At 39.7% G+C, this 22,632-nt stretch overlaps 1 long non-coding RNA gene across 1 annotated transcript; it reads left to right on the forward strand.

Moving 5' to 3' along the window:
• Window positions 1-537: 537 nt before the first annotated feature.
• LOC127326347 (uncharacterized) lies at window positions 538-1,268 on the forward strand. The gene is made up of 3 exons (XR_007867785.2): window positions 538-683; window positions 784-873; window positions 983-1,268. It is a non-coding gene; the product is annotated as an uncharacterized lncRNA (long non-coding RNA).
• The last annotated feature ends 21,364 nt before the right edge of the window (window positions 1,269-22,632 follow it).

The following is a 22,632-nucleotide window of genomic DNA, read 5'->3' on the forward strand; positions in this document are numbered from 1 at the left end:
TTTAAGATTTTGCCATAATTTCTGTAAGGGAGGAGGCTATATGAACATGATAATGATCATTTCACACAGGTAATCCAAGAAATGAAATGGGTGATGCTGTGATGGAATAGAAATTTCCATGTCTTACAACCAGAGTCCTGAGATGAATTCAGGAGGACCATTTGCATGTAATTTTTCTAAATATCTAATGTTTCCTTTTTCTAAAAAATAATAGGTTTGTTCTTTTTTCAATTGCTGTACAAAATGTTTTCTAACTGGTATAGTTCTACATATATTAAATGTTCAGGTTCTTTAATACTTTATATGTTGTTTTACCTATTTTTCCATAGGAAATGCAAACAATTCTATGATTGTAATGCCTGGAACTAGAACCGATCATAATTGTAATGTCTCATGTATTTCCTTTTGTGTTCTTTCTGTAGTCAACGTCATGTACATTGTTCCGCAATGCAAACCGAGTATACAATCAAGGTTTTCGACACTCAGATACATCCAGAGGTCTTTCATATCCAAGAATGATTTGAATAATCTATTGAAGCTCCCTGGTCACCTTATGGTCCCTATGAATCTTCTGTAGTGGCTTGTTGGCCACACTTCACATGGTGAAGAAAAAGTCTTTCAGCACAAAGAAAAGATTATCAACTTCAGTAAGGAAAGAAACCGTAATATAGTATCCATTCAAGGTTGGTGTCAAGTAATTTTTGTGTCTTTTTCAGTTATGCTTGCATTTTTTCCCATAAATGAGGATATATATTCACCTGATTTTATTATCATTACACATAGAGAATACCATGAAATACATTGGTGATGGAATACCAATTGGTATGTCTTATGGTGGGTCTCCTGTGACCAATACAGCAGGAACATATGCAGGTAATTTTTAGAACTTTACAAAACTATTGTCATGTTCTACAAGCTGTTACTTTCCACTGGTTCTCTGACATTTAATTCGGATGTAGGTTGTTCTTTTTTTTGGTCGTAGGAATGGTGAATAATGATATGATTGTAATGCGTGGAACTATATCTGATCAGAATACTTTTGAAAAGAGGAACAGGAAAAAGTGTGATGCAAAAGCAACAACAGATGAGAGGAACATGCCAGAGTTGGTTATAGATCATTTCATTGAAGCCTTCAACAATAAGCATCTCAGGATCAACAGATTCAAGAAACCAAACCAATAAGTAAAATCTCCCTGATTTGGCCAAGTATGAATATTGTTTTTAAAATGACATGTAATTTCAAGATTACTTCCTTTTTTTTCATAATGCTTGCTCCATCGCACTTTATACATGTTTGAAATGCCAAAATAATTGTTAGTATTTTATGTTTTTTATATTGAATTTTTTTTGGATGATGTTTTGTAAATAAACATACAGAGAGGTCTTTTATCATAACTACATGTATTTTTTATAAAAAAATCATGGAAGTAAACCGTTCATGACAAGAATTCGTTCATGTTTTTTAAAATGTTCAAGAAAGGAAGCCGTTCATCCCAAGAATCCGTTCATGATTTTTTAAATGTTCATGGAAGTAAACCGTTCATGCCAAGAATCCGTTCATGCTTTTTAAAATGTGCATGGAAGGATACCGTTCATGACAAGGATCCGTTCATGCTTTTATAAATGTCCAAGGATAGAAACCGTTCATAAATGTCCAAGGATAGAAACTGTTCATGCCAATAATTCGTTCATGATTTTTTCAATGTTCAATGAAGGAACCTGTTAATGACAAGAAATCGTTCATCCTTTTTAAAATGTTCATGCAAGGAAACCGTTCATGCCAAGAATCCATTTATCCTTTTTAAAATGTTCATGCAAGGAAACCCTTCATTCCAAGAATCCTTCATTCTTTTTAAAATGTTCATGGAATGAAATCGTTCATGAAAAGAATCCGTTCATCCTTCTTAAAATGTTCATGGAAGGAAACCGTTCCTGCCATACTCGTTCATGCTTTTTTAATTGTTCATGGAAGAAAACCGTTCGTGCCAAAATTTGTTCATTGATTTTTTAATTGTTCAAGTAAGGGAACCGTTCATGACAAGAATCCGTTCATGCTTTTTAAAATGTCCAAGGAAGGAAGTTGTTCATGCCAAGATTCTGTTGATGTTGTTTTATAAATGTCCAAGAAAAGAAACCGTTCATGCTTTTAAAAATGTTCAAGGAATGAAACCGTTCATGCCAAGAATTTGTTCATGCTTTTTAAAATGTCAATGAAGGAATACGTTCATGTCAAGAATCCATTCATGCTTTCTAAAATGTTCATGGAAGGAAATCGTTCATGACAACAATATGTCCATCCTTTCTAAAAGTTCATGGAATAAAACCGTTCATGCCAAGAATCCGTTCATCCTTTTTAAAATTTTCATGCAAGGAAACCGTTCATGCCAAGAATCCGTTCATCCTTTTTAAAATGTTCATGCAAGGAAACCATTCATGCCAAAAATCCATTCATTCTTTTTAAAATGTTCACATAATGAAATCGTTTATGACAAGAATACGTTCATCCTTCTTAAAATGTTCACGGAATGAAACCGTTCGGGCTATATTCGTTCATGCTTTTTAATTGTTCATGGAAGAAAATCGTTTGTGCCAAAATTCGTTCATTCTTTTTCAATTGTTCAAGTAAGGGAACCGTTCATGAAAAGAATCTGTTCATGTTTTTTAAAATGTCCAAGGAAGGAAGTCGTTCATGCCAAGATTCCGTTGATGCTGTTTTATAAATGTCCAAGGAAAGAAACTGTTCATGCTTTTTAAAAATGTTCAAGGAATGAAACCGTTCATGATAAGAATCCGTTCATTCGTTTTAAAAAGTTCATGAAAGAAAACCATTCATGATAGGAATCCTTTCATCCTTCTTAAAAATGTTCATGGAAGGGAACCGTTAGTGTCAAGAATTCGTTCATGATTTTTTAAATGTTCATGGAAGGAAACGGTTCATGTCAAGAATCCGCTCATTATTTTTCAAATGTTCATGGAAGAAGCCGTCATGCTCTTTTAATTCCAAGGAATGAAACCGCTCATGCCAAGAATGTAGGATAACGTTGCATAGAAAACAAAAAATTTCCTACCGCGAACACGCAATCCAAGCCAAGATGCAATCTAGAAGATGGTAGCAACGAGGGGGGTATCGAGTCTCACCCTTGAAGAGATTCCAAAGCCTACAAGATGAGGCTCTTGTTGCTGCGGTAGACGTTCACTTGCCGCTTGCAAAAGCGCGTAGAAGATCTTGATCACGATCGCTTCCGGCGCCACGAACGGGCAGCACCTCCGTACTCGGTCACACGTTCGGTTGTTGATGAAGACGACGTCCACCTCCCCGTTCCAGCGGGCAGCGGAAGTAGTAGCTCCTCTTGAATCCGACAGCATGACGGCGTGGTGTCGGTGGTGGTGGAGAAATCCGGCGGAGCTTCGCTTAAGCGTGCGGGATGTGGTGGAGGAGAGAGACCGCTAGGGTTTGGGGAGAGAGGGGGGTTGGGCGCCGGCCCTCTAAGGGGTGCGGCCAAGGCTGAGGCTTCAAGTGATCAGCCCCCTCTCCTATGCCCCTCATTATATAGGTGGAAGCACCAAGAGTTCTAGTCCAAGTCTTCGAATAAGACCCCAACACTAAAACCTCCCATATGTGGGAAACCTACTCAAGGAGGGAGTCCCACCTTTCCTTGAGGTGGGTTGGCCGGCCACCCTAGGGGAGTCCACCTTGGACTCCTCCCCTTTAGGGTTGGCTGGTCATGCAAGGTGGAGTCCCTCCGGGACTCTACTTTCCATGGTGATTTCTTCCGGACTTTTCTAGAACCTTCTAGAACCTGCCATAAATGCACCGGATCATTTCCAAACTTGGAATATGACTTCCTATATATGAATCTTATTCTCCGGACCATTCCGGAACTCCTCGTGATGTCCGGGATCTCATCCGGGACTCCGAACAAATATTCGAACTCCATTCCATATTCAAGTTTCTACCATTTCAACATCCAACTTTAAGTGTGTCACCCTACGGTTCGTGAACTATGCGGACATGGTTGAGTACTCACTCCGACCAATAACCAATAGCGGGATCTGGAGATCCATAATGGCTCCCACATATTCAACGATGACTTCAGTGATCGAATGAACCATTCACATACGATACCAATTCCCTTTGTCACGCGATATTTTACTTGTCCGAGGTTTGATCATCGGTATCACTCTATACCTTGTTCAACCTCGTCTCCTGACAAGTACTCTTTACTCGTACCGTGGTATGTGGTCTCTTATGAACTTATTCATATGCTTGCAAGACATTAGACGATATTCCACCGAGAGGGCCCAGAGTATATCTATCCGTCATCGGGATGGACAAATCCCACTGTTGATCCATATGCCTCAACTCATACTTTCCGGATACTTAATCCCACCTTTATAACCACCCATTTACGCAGTGGCGTTTGATGTAATCAAAGTACCTTTCCGGTATAAGTGATTTACATGATCTCATGGTCATAAGGACTAGGTAACTATGTATCGAAAGCTTATAGCAAATAACTTAATGACGAGATCTTATGCTACGCTTAATTGGGTGTGTCCATTACATCATTCATACAATGATATAACCTTGTTATTAATAACATCCAAAGTTCATGATTATGAAACTAATCATCTATTAATCAACAAGCTAGTTAAGAGGCATACTAGGGACTTCTTTGTTGTCTACATATCACACATGTACTAATGTTTCGGTTAATACAATTATAGCATGATATATAAACATTTATCATAAACATAAAGATATAAATAATAACCACTTTATTATTGCCTCTAGGGCATATCTCCTTCAGTCTCCCACTTGCACTAGAGTCAATAATCTAGTTTACATTTGTAAAGATATAACACCTTGGCCTTATGGTGCTTTATCATGTATTGCTCACGGGAGAGGTTTTTAGTCAACGGATCTGACACGATCAGAAACGTATGTATTTTGTAATTCATTTGCGTCTCAACGCATCACTCATTTCCAAATGAGTCGGCATTAAATATGTTTGGTCTTCTGGTGGAACCTTAATTCCGCGGTCTGAAATATGTCACTAATATTGTCACACACAATATAGCTTCAAAGTTCCGACTCTGTCGGAAATACACCAAGTTCTCAAAGAACCTCTTGACTTAACATCCTTTGTCATTGTCAAAACAATGACATACTCTGCCTTCTTTTGTAGATTCCGTCACAATATTTAGAACTCTTCTAAATCTAGCATAGACAACTTCTAGCTCATTGTGCTACCTTTTAAAACAACACTTAGTCTAATTTGAGATTGAATTTTTTTTTTATATGTGACAAAACAAATATCGGTGTAATCACCTTACAGCGATTTGTTTGTCATTTCTCCATACAAAACTATATATATATATATCCTTGGTTCTTCTAAAGTACTCAAGGATATTCTTACTGTCGTCCAATGATCATCTCATGAATCATTCCGGTATATGCTCATAACATTTTAGAGCACAAGATATCTGATTTTGTACATATTATTCGTGATCTAAAATCACTCATGTGTTTTTACTCATCGAGTGTTAGATACACTCAAGTCTTGTTAAACCTTCACATGACAAGAACATTTTCTTAATATTTCTATATTGAACTATTTCAATATCTATTCTATGTACTTTGACTTAAACTTATTTATGTGTTTCAATCTATCTTCATAGATCTTGACACTAAATTTGTTTCAGTCCATATCCTTTCATTGAAGTTAATTTCTCAATGAATCCTTTTAATCAAGTATATAATTACATCATTTATAACCAACTATATGTCACATACATAAAGTATTATAAATATGTCTTAGCGCTTCCACTTAATTTCTTGCAAATGCAAGCCTCTTCATCGTCTCTGATGAAATCAAAAACTCTTTGACAATTTCATCTAGTGAAGATTCAAACTCCGCTATACTTACTTCATCAAATTGAAGTTTGTATACCTATCTAGTATTCCATGGACCAGCAAAACCCTTGGTTGTATCTTGTATACACCTTTTAATACATACTTCTGATAAGTAATGTATTTTGCCATCCTACTAGCATATCTCATAAAAGAAATATGTAGTGATTACTAGAATAATCCACATAGACTATAAGCATTGCTACGGAAGATCTAATCTTATCGTAGTCAACTCTTTGAACTTTGTCGTAAACAATTTTTCGACAAGTCGAGCTTCTTTAAGGATATTCCATCCAAGTCCATAAATTTTATAGATCCATTTACTTTCAAAAAGTATTTATCTATCTTGGATTTCATGGCATATAGCCATTTTAACGGAGTCAGGGCCCATCATAACTTCTTTGTTTGTAATTGGTTTATCATTGTTCAAAATCAATCCATTGTTCACAAATCATTTATTTGATCATAAAGTAAACCATACCTACAAGGTTTAATATGTACTTCGATCTCCATGGCTAAAACCCTTTTGTAGTCATGGGAGCCATGATCGTCGTGGCCGCTTCCGAAACCAATTCCGATGCTGCGCTACTCTGATCATTATGCTCAGGTTCATAAACCTTATCAAAATATATTGTCCTCCCACTCAAATACTTCACTAGAAACAATTTCTCGGAAATAAGAAACATTGACAAACACTTTTGTCTTTGTCTTGTGGGAAGAATTCCCAATTAAATCTCTGGGATAACCAACAAAGACATTCATCCGATTTTGGTTTGTAAACTCTTAGACCAAAATTTAAAGAAAGGACTATTAGGGTTTATACCCATGCCATAACTCGTATGGTGTCATTTCAACGGATCATGATGATGCTCTATTTAGTGTAAAAGCGGTAGTCATTAAAGCATAATCCACAAAAAATATAATGGCATCATAATATTTTATCTCATCATTAATCCAACAAGGTTTGGATACATCTCTAGGATACTATATCATCATTATGATACTCCAAGAAATGTGAGTTGTAGAACAATTTCATGACTCTCTTAGATGTTCGCTAAAACTCGTAATTCAAATATTTTCACCATGATCCAATCATAGATATTTGACTTTTCTATTACGATGATTTCCACTTCATGCTGAAATTTATTTGAATCCATTCAAATGTTTCAAACTTCTTCCTTATTGAATATATCCACATATATACTCAATTCATTGTTGAAAGTTTTCATGAAGTAGAAGAATCTCCCGCACACAACTATGCCCAGTGAACCATATACATCATCATGTATTTTTCCACTAAGTTAGTTGCCCGTTCAACTCTTGGCCTATGAACGGTATTTTAATCATTCTCTTTAGAAAAGATTTGCAAGCGCCAAATGATTCAAAAATCAAATGACTCCAAAAATCCATTTGCATGGAGTTCCTTCATGCGTTCCTTTCTAACATGACCTAAATGGCGGTTCCACAAATAAGTGGAATTCAAATCATTTTCCTTATGGCATTTTAGCGTCAGTGTTATGTATATGTGTTTCACCATTAAGATTTATAATAACTTATCCATCGTACATGGAGTAATGTCATAATTTAAACAACTCATTGTTTTCATTTGACCAGAGCAAAATAACAATTATTAAGTTCTTTATTATAAATTCTAAGGGCTAGATAGAATGCCAACGACGAACATAATAACACTTTATTTTGTTCCAGACGTGTATTCCTATCATATTCCTTGTCAGTCACTTAGGCCATTGTATTCTTGTATTGTGTTGTTTTGTATGACACTTCATACCAACCAATATAGTACTAATACCCAAGAATTTCATAGTGTGACTTAACTAGGAATACAACCATAACATGTATATCATTTATATACACCTGAGCTAGACTTTCTAGTCTTTTCTTTCTTTCTGCCAAAATATCTTTTGCAGTTTCTCTTTTAGCTTTCCTCATTATTCAGAAAAACACTTCAACATCAATAACTTCTAGGTTTGTTGGTCTAATACCAATAACCTTGAGGTTCTTACTTTGAAGTTGATCATCATATGACAAGTGTTCCGGATTTCTCTATTAGTAACCTTGTAATATGATGAACAATTTCACTCATAATTTTTATCCATTGTATCATGATGACTTTCTGAGACCATGTCTGTACATGCTAGGCTCATAAAGTTTAATCTTAGTATTCGCATGTGCAAATCTGGCTTGTACCCGTTGTATGCACACGTAGAATCTATAACACCCGATCATCACGTGATGCTTCGAAACGACGAGTCTTAACAACGGTGCATACTAAGGATGATAACTTCATGGATATGCGAATATTATTAGTGCCCCAAAAGTTGGAGGATTGTGACGCCTGGCGTCTTCAACCTTCATACATTCCCATAAAACTTATGAGTTTATGTAGTCTCACCAAATTTATATTCTATCATCTTGCAATAAGGTCTTAGATATCACATATATCTCATACCTTGATTATTTCTGAAAACTAATTTTTCAGCTCCTTACTTTTCAAACAAATTTGAACGGAGACAAGATAACTTTAGGTACTAATTGAAAACATAGCTCTTTGAATCAACAATTTGAGGTTTACTAAAAGTTTGCAATAGGACTTAATCAATTCTTGATTCTTTAACAATACGGTACCAATCCGTAAAGTTTCTTGTCAGATTTTAACAGTATTTCTATCTCAATTACAAGACTAGCGCATAGTAGTAAACGGATGCCAATACTACAAAATTAATTCAAAATACTACTCAGACTAAGTTTATGATAATTAGTTCATGTTTTAATCTAATTACTAATGAACTCCCACTTAATACAACATCCCTCATAGTTGTTAAGTGGTACACGATCCACATCCACTACACCAAAACCGATCATCACGTGAGATGATGTAGCTTCAATGGTGAACATCAACATGTTGATCATATCATCCATATGACTCGTGTTCAACCTTTCGGTTTCTGTTGTCCCGAGGCCATGTCTGTACATGCTAGACTCGTCAAGCAAACCCAAGTATTCCGCGTGTGCAACATGGCTTACACCCGTTGTATGTGAACGTTGAGTCTATCACATCCGATCATCACGAGATGCTTCGAAACGACGAACTGTACAACGGTGCATACGTGGGGAGAACACTTTATTATCTTGATATTAATGTGAGGGATCATCTTATAATGCTACCGTCGCGATCTAAGCAAAATAAGATGCATAAAAGGATTAACATCACATGCAGTTCATATGTGATATGATATGGCCCTTTTGTCTTTGCGCCTTTGATCTTCATCTCCAAAGCACGGACATGATCTCCATCATCTTCGGGCATGATCTCCATCATCATCGGCGTAGCGTCAAGGTCCATGGCGCCGTCTTCATGGTTGTTCACCTCATGTAGCAACTATTACAACTACTTTGAAATACTACTCAACATGAAAATTAAAGACAACCATAAGGCTCCTGCCGGTTGCCACAATACAATAATGATCATCTCATACATATTCATCATCACATTATGGCCATATCACATCACCAAACCCTGCAAAAACAAGTTAGACGTCTCTAATTTGGTTTGCATATTTTACGTGGTTTAGGGTTTTCGAGAGAGATCTAATCTACCTACGAACATGAACCACAACGGTGATACTAATGTTGTCAATAGAAGAGTAAATTGAATCTTCACTATAGTAGGAGAGACAGACACCCGCAAAGCCTCTTATGCAATACAAGTTGCATGTCGAACGAGGAACAAGTCTCATGAACGCGGTCATGTAAAGTTAGTCCGGGCCGCTTCATCCCACTATGCCACAAAGATGCAAAGTACTCAAACTAAAGACAACAAGAGCATCAACGCCCACAAAAACATTGTGTTCTACTCGTGCAACCATCTATGCATAGACACGGCTCTGATACCACTGTAGGATAACGTTGCATAGAAAACAAAAAATTTCCTACCGCGAACACGCAATCCAAGCCAAGATGCAATCTAGAAGATGGTAGCAACGAGGGGGGTATCGAGTCTCACCCTTGAAGAGATTCCAAAGCCTACAAGATGAGGCTCTTGTTGCTGCGGTAGACGTTCACTTGCTGCTTGCAAAAGCGCGTAGAAGATCTTGATCACGATCGCTTCCGGCGCCACGAACGGGCAGCACCTCCGTACTCGGTCACACGTTCGGTTGTTGATGAAGACGACGTCCACCTCCCCGTTCCAGCGGGCAGCGGAAGTAGTAGCTCCTCTTGAATCCGACAGCATGACGGCGTGGTGTCGGTGGTGGTGGAGAAATCCGGCGGAGCTTCGCTTAAGCGTGCGGGATGTGGTGGAGGAGAGAGACCGCTAGGGTTTGGGGAGAGAGGGGGGTTGGGCGCCGGCCCTCTAAGGGGTGCGGCCAAGGCTGAGGCTTCAAGTGATCAGCCCCCTCTCCTATGCCCCTCATTATATAGGTGGAAGCACCAAGAGTTCTAGTCCAAGTCTTCGAATAAGACCCCAACACTAAAACCTCCCATATGTGGGAAACCTACTCAAGGAGGGAGTCCTACCCAAGGTGGGACTCCCACCTTTCCTTGAGGTGGGTTGGCCGGCCACCCTAGGGGAGTCCACCTTGGACTCCTCCCCTTTAGGGTTGGCTGGTCATGCAAGGTGGAGTCCCTCCGGGACTCTACTTTCCATGGTGATTTCTTCCGGACTTTTCTAGAACCTTCTAGAACCTGCCATAAATGCACCGGATCATTTCCAAACTTGGAATATGACTTCCTATATATGAATCTTATTCAGGACCATTCCGGAACTCCTCGTGATGTCCGGGATCTCATCCGGGACTCCGAACAAATATTCGAACTCCATTCCATATTCAAGTTTCTACCATTTCAACATCCAACTTTAAGTGTGTCACCCTACGATTCGTGAACTATGCGGACATGGTTGAGTACTCACTCCGACCAATAACCAATAGCGGGATCTGGAGATCCATAATGGCTCCCACATATTCAACGATGACTTCAGTGATCGAATGAACCATTCACATACGATACCAATTCCCTTTGTCACGCGATATTTTACTTGTCCGAGGTTTGATCATCGGTATCACTCTATACCTTGTTCAACCTCGTCTCCTGACAAGTACTCTTTACTCGTACCGTGGTATGTGGTCTCTTATGAACTTATTCATATGCTTGCAAGACATTAGACGATATTCCACCGAGAGGGCCCAGAGTATATCTATCCGTCATCGGGATGGACAAATCCCACTGTTGATCCATATGCCTCAACTCATACTTTCCGGATACTTAATCCCACCTTTATAACCACCCATTTACGCAGTGGCGTTTGATGTAATCAAAGTACCTTTCCGGTATAAGTGATTTACATGATCTCATGGTCATAAGGACTAGGTAACTATGTATCGAAAGCTTATAGCAAATAACTTAATGACGAGATCTTATGCTACGCTTAATTGGGTGTGTCCATTACATCATTCATACAATGATATAACCTTGTTATTAATAACATCCAAAGTTCATGATTATGAAACTAATCATCTATTAATCAACAAGCTAGTTAAGAGGCATACTAGGGACTTCTTTGTTGTCTACATATCACACATGTACTAATGTTTCGGTTAATACGATTATAGCATGATATATAAACATTTATCATAAACATAAAGATATAAATAATAACCACTTTATTATTGCCTCTAGGGCATATCTCCTTCAAAGAATCCGTTCATGCTTTTTTAATTCCAAGGAATGAAACCGCTCATGCTAAGAATCCGTTCATGCTTTTTTAAATGTCCAAGAAAGGAAACCATTAATGCCAAGAATCTGTTCATGCTTTTTAAATTGTTCAAGGAAGGAAACCATTCATGCCAAGAATCCTTTCATGCTTCTAAATGTTCATGGATGGAAATCATTCATTACAAGAATTCGTTCATGCTTTTTAAAATGTCATGGAAGGAAGACGTTCATGTCAAGAATCCATTCATGCTTTCTAAAATGTTCATGGAAGGAAATCGTTCATGACAAGAATACGTTCATCCTTTTCTAAAAGTTCATGGAAGAAAACCGTTCATGCCAAGAATCCGTTCATCCTTTTTAAAATTTTAATGCAAGGAAACCGTTGATGCGAAGAATCTGTTCATTCTTTTTAAAATGTCCATGGAATGAAACCGTTCATGACAAGAATCCATTCATCCTTTTTAGATTGTTCATGGAAGGAAACCGTTCGTGCCAACTATCCGTTCATGCTTTTTATTTATTCATTGAAGAAACCGTTCTTGCCAAGAATTCCTTCATGCTTTTTTTAGTTGTTCAGGGAAGGGAATCAACCATGACAAGAATCCATTCATGCTTTTTAAAATTTCCAAGGAAGGAAGCCGTTCATGACAAGATTCCGTTGATGCTTTTTTATAAATGTCGAAGGAAAGAAACCGTGCATGCCAAGAATTCGTTCATGCTTTTTAAAATGTTCAAGGAAGGAAAACGTTCATGCCAAGAATCCATTCATGCTCTTTTTAAAAGTTCATGGAAGAAAACCTTGATGCCAAGAATCCGTTCATTCTTTTTTTTTCATGGAAGAAATCCGTTAATGACAAGAATCCGGTCATTCGTTTTAAAATTTTCATGGAAGGAAACCGTTCAGACAAGAATCCGTTCATGATTTTCTAAATGTTCATGGAAGAAGCCGTTCATGCCAAGAATCTGTTCATCCTTTTATAAAGATATCACAGTTTGTAATATATAACTTTGACATGATATATTTCCATTCAAATACTCACTGTTTTCTATGTAAGAAATGACTGATCGCTATTTCTTATATTCTAGGATTTTCTCCCTAGAATATGTTGGCACAGAATGCAGGACTGGTATAGTTTCTAAAAACCAATCCTCCATTGTTTTAACCAACTCTATAATTCCATATAAAGTACATTATAGGTATTTCAGGAGAAACAGCATAATGTTTTTGTGCTATACCTGTGTAAGGTCCACATTCCTTGCCCATTAGGGATACCGTGGGTTCTTATTGTGGCTAACTTCATAGATAAATCCTTTGATGTACTCAATTCTGATTACTCAGTTGAAAAGTTCTCCTCCATAGTTAACATTGTAATATTCAATTCAAGCATCTATTCCTGAAAAGTTACCCTGGTTGTTTCAAGTTCAAGATACGTGATTTCAACATACAACTTCATGTGATAATCACAGCTTACTACTATCCTTTAAAACATTTTGGTGTCTTTGTACATTTTCCAATGCTTAATATGACATTTCTCATTTTCATTTCTCCAGATATGACTCTGGCATTTTTGTGATCCAATTCATGAGATGGTACAATGGAGTTGAAGTAAAACCATTCTCAAATGTTAGCCATTTCTCCTTCAAATTTAGTAACTCTGTTTGTTGAGCTTTAGAAAATCTTATATGCACCTGAAAAACTATTTTATAAATATTATTCTTGTTTGACATTGTTGTTTTTTCATATATGTTTAATAAAAGGTTGATGTGCAAGCCATATGCGGAAAAGTTTCTTGGCAGATTTTGATAAACAAGTTTAATGAGCAGCAGGTACCAATCGCAAGGAATTTCATTGCTAAACATGTAAGTTTTATTTTCTACAGACCATTTTTTCAAGTTTGCTTCTGTGCATTTACCATAGAAAAATTAATTCACTCTTACATTTCTCTCTATTTTATAAATTTATTTTTCATAGGCTCCGCACATTCTTCATTGAATTAAGCTACTACCACTGAAGATGGCAGTTGAGTACCACAAAAGTAAGTTTCCTTTTCAAAAAATAACTAATGGGTTCATTCTCAAAATTTATTTATTTAATTGAACTGATTTTTTCAGAGGATTCAGCAATGGCCGGGGAGGAGATACAGAACATTCACATGGAAAAAGAATAAACATTTAGCTCTCCTAGTGTTAAACAGTTTCATAATGCAGCAGTAGATCTGATGTAGTGATACAAAACAATTTTTGTACACCGTGATCACATATTGACAAATTATGTCCTTGGTTAATCTCTGCTGCAATTTTGAATTAGACTTCTTTTACCAAGTTCGAATTGTTTACTTTGGTCAATAGAAATACTACAATTATTGTTGTTATTTTTTATTCAGTACATGCACATACCGAAAAGAAACAGTACGGAAATATGTTTTCTATGGAGAAGAAAAGTTACGCAAACATCCGAACCGGTACTCCACCAGCAATGCGAATTATTCGAACCGGTAAAGCACCCACACCAAACCAGATAGCTACTACCGAAAATGGGCCAAGCCCACCAACACCCAGGGGGTGTGCGGCAGCTCGTAACCCACCGATCAGGTCGGTGTAAAGCAACCCCCGGGTCGGGGGGCGTGCGCACGGTCGGTGTATAGTACCTCCTAACCTGGTCAGCATATAGGGTTTTTTCTAGCCTGTTCAGCCCAAGAAGAGTAACAGTAACACCGGGCCTCACCCATGCAAGTACTAGCCCGCGGGGCCGATAGCAGCCCAGTCAAGCGCAATTCATGTTCGTGGGCTCGTCTCGCCTCTCCGTTTGACCCCTAAAAAAAACTGATCTCGTCATGCCGCTTACCGGCTCAAACCATGAGCAGAGTAACAGCATCTGACCCAAGCAATGGACGTTTGGGTTTTTTCCTTTCTACTAGAACACACCTAAGTGCGCGTCTTTGTATATGAAGAGAACAATTCGTCGAAAATGATGCCACGATTTCAGTGCTTCCAACACTGGGTGGCTGCTTCAGAAACCATCAGCGGGACCAGCTAGATAGATTGGCAGTTCTTATGCTGTATCTTTGCTAATTGCTAGGTTGCTAGCTCCAGCATCCTCCCTACCTGCCATCTACTAAGAAGCTAGCTAGGAGTAGTACTACACTTTGCAAGCTTGACTACGCGGTTTCCGAAGGAGATCCAGCAAGTACAACTGCCCCAAAACACAAACAGGGACTGCCTAACAGCCTAACTGCACCATGGATAAAATAATGGCGTTTCATGTAGTGTCGTTGTCCAATATACTAACCCCATCGCATTTCCAAAGTGGAATATGTATGCACTCCCACCACGGCGAACGAGCAAAGCCCAGCAGGGGTCGTCGATCGGTTCGTACCTACCTACCGATCCTTGATAGGTTCTTGACCTTGTTCCCCACCGTGCGCATCCACAAAGGCATGCATGTGTCACAACGCGAGCTGTTGTCCTTTTTTCCGTTTGAAAGAATTAGTCCTGTTTGCAAGTCCTTTTCTCGATTGCAGGTGCAGGTATGGGACAGGAAGCAGTACGCAATAGATTTCTGCAACTGGTCGTTTGAATAGCAGAGTATTTTCCATTTGGAAGTCTACTAGTAATGGCAGCATTATTGTGATGTGGCGTCTCATATTGAGGCCAATTGGCGGATAAGCCCAATATATGGCGAGCGACTTTTCCACATCGACACCCTATTGAATGAACCAAGAAATGGGTAGAACAACTAAACTTCCCAATAGTATCATCTACGTCTACAGCTCTTCATCATAGGCATACAACATCCTCTATCTCTGTTTTTTTATTATTAATAATTATCCATAGCAGTATAAAGAATCAAAAAATAAAGATTATAAATAGGTCCATAGACCACCTAGCTATGACTACAAACACTGGCATGAGCCAAAGGCGTGCCGTCGTCCTCACCCCTACATCACCAGAACCAGGCAAAACTCGTCGTAGTAGAGCTTGTTGTAGTAAACAAACGGAAAATCACCGTGCTATGACCTTAAAGGACCAACGCACCACAAAAGAAATCATCGTCAAAGATAAGACCCTTATACGGAAGAGACATGTCTGAAACCAACGAACACGAAAACCAACTAGATCTAGAGGATTGGCGGGATGCATAACTCCACGCGCCCTTAGTCGAGGCTAGAGCATCACCAGATCAAGGATAGGACAGTGAGGATCTTATTCTGGTTTCAAGATATAGCCCTCGCGTCAACATCTCGAAGAAGACACAAAATAACCTCAATTTTGCCATCACTAGGGAGGGGGGATAGGATCCGCACCGGAATATATTATTTCAAAGTTTGCAGCATACCTGTTCATACACCATGCTATTTCAACATCAAGGTTTTCTATTTTCCCTCTCTTTCCATAGTTTGCATTACATTTTTTGGACAAATTTGCTGCTGGACAGCGTTATTTTCTGGCATTTGCCAAAACACACTATCTGAGTATGTCTTTGCCAGGTACCATTACAATTTTGTGGTACATTCATGTCTAAAAAGGGAAATTTTTGTACTTTTAGCTAGGATGACGATGCTATGACTGGTTTGGAAGGAAAAAAGTGCAAAACTTTCCTTTTTTGGACAGGTAGTATGTTTTGGCAAATATGACATAAAATTATAATGGTACCTGATAAAGACTCAATTGGACGGTATGTTTTAGAAAACGATGTAAAATAATGGTGTCCTGTAGCCGATTTCTCTACATTTTTTTGAATAAGAAAAGTAAAACATTTCAAAATAATATCAGTGGTTGGTAAAAGTCAAGCACGTTTGGTCATATGGCACACATGGTTGAACATATATGGTTCTTGCCTGGTCCTATTGTACGTAGCATCTTTTTGTTCTTTTCTGCCCAATGCTTCTTTCTCAGAATAATACAACCTTGTTTTCTTAATCTTTTATTAAGCTCTAGGATCTGGTCAGGTTGCACTAGACACTTGTTTATGTTAGCCAACGACCCCGTGCTCCCTGCTATCAAATCCTCATCGATTTAATGCAGATCACGGGACAATGATTGGATGTCTGCGAACGAGTGTAAAGTAACAGCCTAACAACCTGATTAAAGAGGTCTTCAACAAAACGAGAAGTGATTAAAGAGATTAGCAGGCACAGGTGGGCAGACTGCCAACAGAAACAAAAAGGTTAATTTCCACGGTGCCGACTTCGTTGATGTGTATCTTTGCCACCTGCTTTGTTTTGCTCCGCTGGATTGATTGGAACAGGAATCGGACATTGCAGGACAGCCAGCACTAATTGAACGGGTTCTTGTAGCTTAGCTTCTTGTTATTTAGCTCTACACAGAACAATGGGGTATATATATCGTAGTGTACTACGATTGGTTATTATAAAGATGGAAGGAGAAACTCTGACCAATGGTGGTGAAAATTGCACACATTTCACTTATCGATCAGTTGCGGTAGGCTTAGTTCTTGTTGCACTATACTGTATTTTAGTTACATTGTTCAGTGTCCGTCTCAACAATAAACTATATTGCCTGTCAAAAAAAAAAACAATAAACTATATTGCTGTCTTAACAGGTCCTTTTTATCGTGGCTGGTAAAATGTTTAACTTGCATGTGTTCCGTTTAGAGCTCAAGGCTGTACTGCCAAATTGATCTCTAAATTACCATGGTGAAACCACCTATGAACAGCCTGCACCCAACAAGTACCTATCCTAGCCGGCTAATGTTAGCATTACAATCGTTGCGTTCAAGGAGAAGCAACCACTAACTGTAAGGCAATATAGTGTGTCAGGCTGTTAGCCAACAGAATCAGTTTACTGACAAATCTAATTAAGCTTAAAATATGTATTTAAACAGCAACAATGCTGTTCCAACAAAAATGTTACTGATTTTACAATGGCAACGTAGAAATACTTTAGAAAAATAGTAATCTGTAAAACCATTAGTAGTTGCATTTGTCTAAGAATAAACAAGGAGTGGAGGAGGAAGCAGTTGGCGTTGGCCAACCAACCAAATCTGACTTGGCAAAAACCTCCATGCGTAACATCAGGTGCGCACTTTCGTGGACGTGGTCTACGAGCCCGAGCGCATGGCAACCGATGGAGTTACAAGTCTGGTGGGTCCCACCCAACCGTGTTGTAAAGGTATCTCCAGCGACGCGACCTAAGACGGCGATCCATTCGGTCCAATTTTGTCAGTTTGAGTCGCATCACATACACAAATTGGGATGTTGTCCGGTCTGCTAGGACAGTGCTCCCCAGCAATGTGACCCATTCGGTCCGCGTTGGCCACTTTGATAGGGTCCGAGGTGGCCAAGAGGAGGACGCGAGAGCACGCGCTAGCCACTAGCTAGAGGGTCCGAGAGGACGCACACACTGTCTGGTCTAACGCATCGGTGCCCTAAAATTGGTGAATGGATGGGTCGGTCCACGTGAGTCGCCCTGCTGGAGAGTACGTGGCCATATTGCGTGTCCGTGCGAACCGATTCAAACGGCCAGGTAGGAACTTCATGAGGCCGCTCGAGCTCGATCGGGCCATATGGGCTTGGTTTGCTCCGGCCGATGCGTCTGGTTGGTTTCTGCTGGTGGCAGTGGAGGCGGTTCCCTCCCGCATGGTTGCTGACATGCTTCCTGTTGGCCCCGTTTTGATGACCACGGTGAGGCAGCGGTGGTGTTTGTAAGGCCGTGGTGTGTGGTGGTGGGCGGCAAGTGTGGTGGGGCATGATGGAGCGTTCGAGGCAGGGTTGCGATGGTCGGGAGAAATCTTTGCCGGTTTGGCCGACACCGACGTGGTGACGTCCGCGGGAGCCATCCTTCCTGGTGTCATCGCCTTCGCCTCTTGATGACCCACAAGTATAAGGGGTGTATCGTAGTATCTTCGATAAGTAAGAATGTCGATCCCAACAAGGAGCAGAAGGTGTTGACAAGCAGTTTCGATGAAGGATTCACTGTAAATGCTCACAGACAAGTATTCAGGGGGTTTTGATGTAGCAGATGAATAAAGTACGAGTAAGTAAAGTGCGAGAGTAATAATTGCAGCGAGTGACCCAATCCTTTTTAGCACAAAGGACAAGCCGATTTGTTTACTTATAATGACCAAACTGAAGGAGATATGCCCTAGAGGCAATAATAAAGTGGTTATTATTTATATCTTTATGTTTATGATAAATGTTTATATATCATGCTAGAATTGTATTAACCGAAACATTAGTACATGTGTGATATGTAGACAAACAAGAAGTCCCTAGTATGCCTCTTAAACTAGCTTGTTGATTAATGGATGATTAGTTTCATAATCATGAACATTGGATGTTATTAATAACAAGGTTATGTCATTGTGTGAATGATATAATGGACACACCCAATTAAGCGTAGCATAAGATCTCGTCATTAAGTTATTTGCTATAAGCTTTCGATACATAGTTACCTAGTCCTTATGACCATGAGATCATGTAAATCACTTATACCAGAAAGGTACTTTGATTACACCAAACACCACTGCGTAAATGGGTGGCTATAAAGGTGGGATTAAGTATCCGGAAAGTATGAGTTGAGGCATATGGATCAACAGTGGGATTTGTCCATCCCGATGACGGATAGATATACTCTGGGCCCTCTCGGTGGAATGTCGTCTAATGTCTTGCAAGCATATGAATGAGTTCATAAGAGACCACATACCACGGTACGAGTAAAGAGTACTTGTCAGGAGACGAGGTTGAACAAGGTATAGAGTGATACCGAAGATCAAACCTCGGACAAGTAAAATATCGCGAGACAAAGGGAATTGGTAATATATGTGTATGGTTCATTCGATCACTAAAGTCATCGTTGAATATGTGGGAGCCATTATGGATCTCCAGATCCCGCTATTGGTTATTGGTCGGAGTGAGTACTCAACCATGTCCGCATAGTTCTCGAACCGTAGGGTGACACACTTAAAGTTGGATGTTGAAATGGTAGCACTTGAATTATGGAATGGAGTTCGAATATTTGTTCGGAGTCCGGATGAGATCCGGACATCACGAGGAGTTCCGGAATGGTCGGAGAATAAGATTCATATATAGGATGTCATTTTATGTGAAATAAAATGTCGCGGAAGGTTCTATGGAAGGTTCTAGAAGGTTCTAGAAAAGTCCGGAAGAAACCACCAAGGAAGGTGGAGTCCACAAGGGACTCCACCTCCATGGCCGGCCAGCCCTAGATGGGGTGGAGTCCCAAGTGGACTCCACCATAGGGGGCCGGCCACCCCCCACATGGGAGGTGGGAATCCCACCTTTGGGTGGGAGTCCTAGTTGGGCTAGGTTTCCCCCTCCTATGGAAGGTTTTGGTTTCGGGTCTTATTCGAAGACTTGGACACCAACACTTGGGATCCACCTATATAATGAGGGGCCAAGGGAGGGGGCCGGCCACCCCAAGACCATAAGCTGGCCGCCCCCTTGAGTGGCCGGCCACCCCTCCCAAACCCTAGCTTTGCTCCTCCACTCCATATTGCCCGCGTAGCTTAGCGAAGCTCCGCCGGACTTCTACACCGCCACCGACACCACGCCGTCGTGCTGTCGGATTCAAGAGGAGCTACTACTTCCGCTGCCCGCTGGAACGGGGAGGTGGACGTCGTCTTCATCAACAACCGAACGTGTGACCGAGTACGGAGGTGCTGCCCGTTCGTGGCGCCGGAACCGATCGTGATCAAGATCTTCTACGCGCTTTTGCAAGCGGCAAGTGATCGTCTACCGCAGCAACAAGAGCCTCCTCTTGTAGGCTTTGGAATCTCTTCAAGGGTGAGACTCGATACCCCCTCGTTGCTACCGTCTTCTAGATTGCATCTTGGCTTGGATTGCGTGTTCGCGGTAGGAAATTTTTGTTTTCTATGCAACGTTATCCTACGGTGGTATCGAGCCGTGTCTATGCATAGATGGTTGCACGAGTAGAACACAATGGTTTTGTGGGCGTTGATGCTCTTGTTATCTTTAGTTTGAGTACTTTGCATCTTTGTGGCATAGTGGGATGAAGCGGCCCGGACTAACTTTACATGACCGCGCTCATGAGACTTGTTCCTCGTTCGACATGCAACTTGTATTGCATAAGAGGCTTTGCGGGTGTCTGTCTCTCCTACTATAGTGAAGATTCAACTTACTCTTCTATTGAAAATATTAGTATCACCGTTGTGGTTCATGTTCGTAGGTAGATTAGATCTCTCTCGAAAACCCTAAACCACGTAAAATATGCAAACCAAATTAGAGACGTCTAACTTGTTTTTGCAGGGTTTGGTGATGTGATATGGCCATGATATGATGATGAATATGTATGAGATGATCATTATTGTATTGTGGCAACCGGCAGGAGCCTTATGGTTGTCTTTAATTTTCATGTTGAGTAGTATTTCAAAGTAGTTGTAATAGTTGCTACATGAGGTGAACAACCATGAAGACGGCGCCATGGACCTTGACGCTACGCCGACGATGATGGAGATCATGCCCGAAGATGATGGAGATCATGTCCGTGCTTTGGAGATGAAGATCAAAGGCGCAAAGACAAAAGGGCCATATCATATCACATATGAACTGCATGTGATGTTAATCCTTTTATGCATCTTATTTTGCTTAGATCGCGGTAGCATTATAAGATGATCCCTCACATTAATATCAAGATAATAAAGTGTTCTCCTCGTATGCACCGTTGTAACGGTTCGTCGTTTCAAAGCATCTCGTGATGATCGGATGTGATAGATTCAACGATTCATATACAACGGGTGTAAGCCATGTTGCACACGCTGAATACTTGGGTTTGCTTGACGAGCCTAGCATGTCTGGACATGGCCTCGGGACAACGGAAACCGAAAGGTTGAACACGAGTCATATGGATGATATGATCAACATGTTGATGTTCACCATTGAAGCTACATCATCTCACGTGATGATCGGTTTTGGTGTAGTGAATTTGGATCGTGTACCACTTAACAACTATGAGGGATGTTGTATTAAGTGGGAGTTCATTAGTAATTAGATTAAAACATGAACTAATTATCATAAACATAGTCTGAGTAGTATTTTGAATTAATTTTGTAGTATTGGCATCCGTTTTCTACCATGCGCTAGTCTTGTTATTGAGATAGAAATCTTGTTAAAATCGACAAGAAACTTTACGGATTGGTACCGTATTGTTAAAGAATCAAGAATTGATTAAGTCCTATTGCAAACTTTTAGTAAACCTCACATTGTTGATTCAAAGAGCTATGGTTTCAATTAGTACCTAAAGTTATCTTGTCTCCGTGAAACTTGAAGTTCAAATCTGTTTGAAAAGTAAGGAGCTGAAAATTTAGTTTTCAGAAATAATCAAGGTATGAGATATATGTGATATCTAAGACCTTATTGCAAGATGATAGAATATAATTTGGTGAGAATACATGAACTCATAAGTTTTATGGGAATGTACGAAGGTTGAAGACGCAAGGCGTCACAATCCTCCAACTATTGGGGCACTAACGTTATTCGCATATCCATGAAGTGACCATCCTTAATATGCACCGTTACTAAGACTCGTCGTTTCGAAGCATCACGTGATGATCGGGTGTGATAGATTCTACGTGTGCATAAAACGGGTGCAAGCTAGATTTGCACATGCAAATACCAAGGTTAAAACTTTACGAGCCTAGCATGTACAAACATGGTCTCGGAAAGTCGTCATGATATGATGGATAAAATTATGAGTGAAATTGTTCATCATATTACAAAGTTACTAATAGTGAAATCTGGAACACTTGTCATATGATGATCAACTTCAAAGTAAGAACCTCAAGGTTATTGGTATTTGACCAACAAACCTAGAAGTTATTGATGTTGAAATGTTTTTCTGAATAATGAGGAAAGCTAAAAGAGAAACTGCAAAAGATATTTTGGCAAAAGAAAAAAAAAAAGACTAGAAAGTCTAGCTCAGGTGTATATAAATGATATACATGTTATGGTTGTATTCCTAGTTAAGTCACACAATGAATTTCTTGG

The sequence above is a fragment of the Lolium perenne genome, chromosome 1 (assembly GCF_019359855.2).
Source record: "Lolium perenne isolate Kyuss_39 chromosome 1, Kyuss_2.0, whole genome shotgun sequence".
Classification (NCBI taxonomy): domain Eukaryota; kingdom Viridiplantae; phylum Streptophyta; class Magnoliopsida; order Poales; family Poaceae; genus Lolium; species Lolium perenne.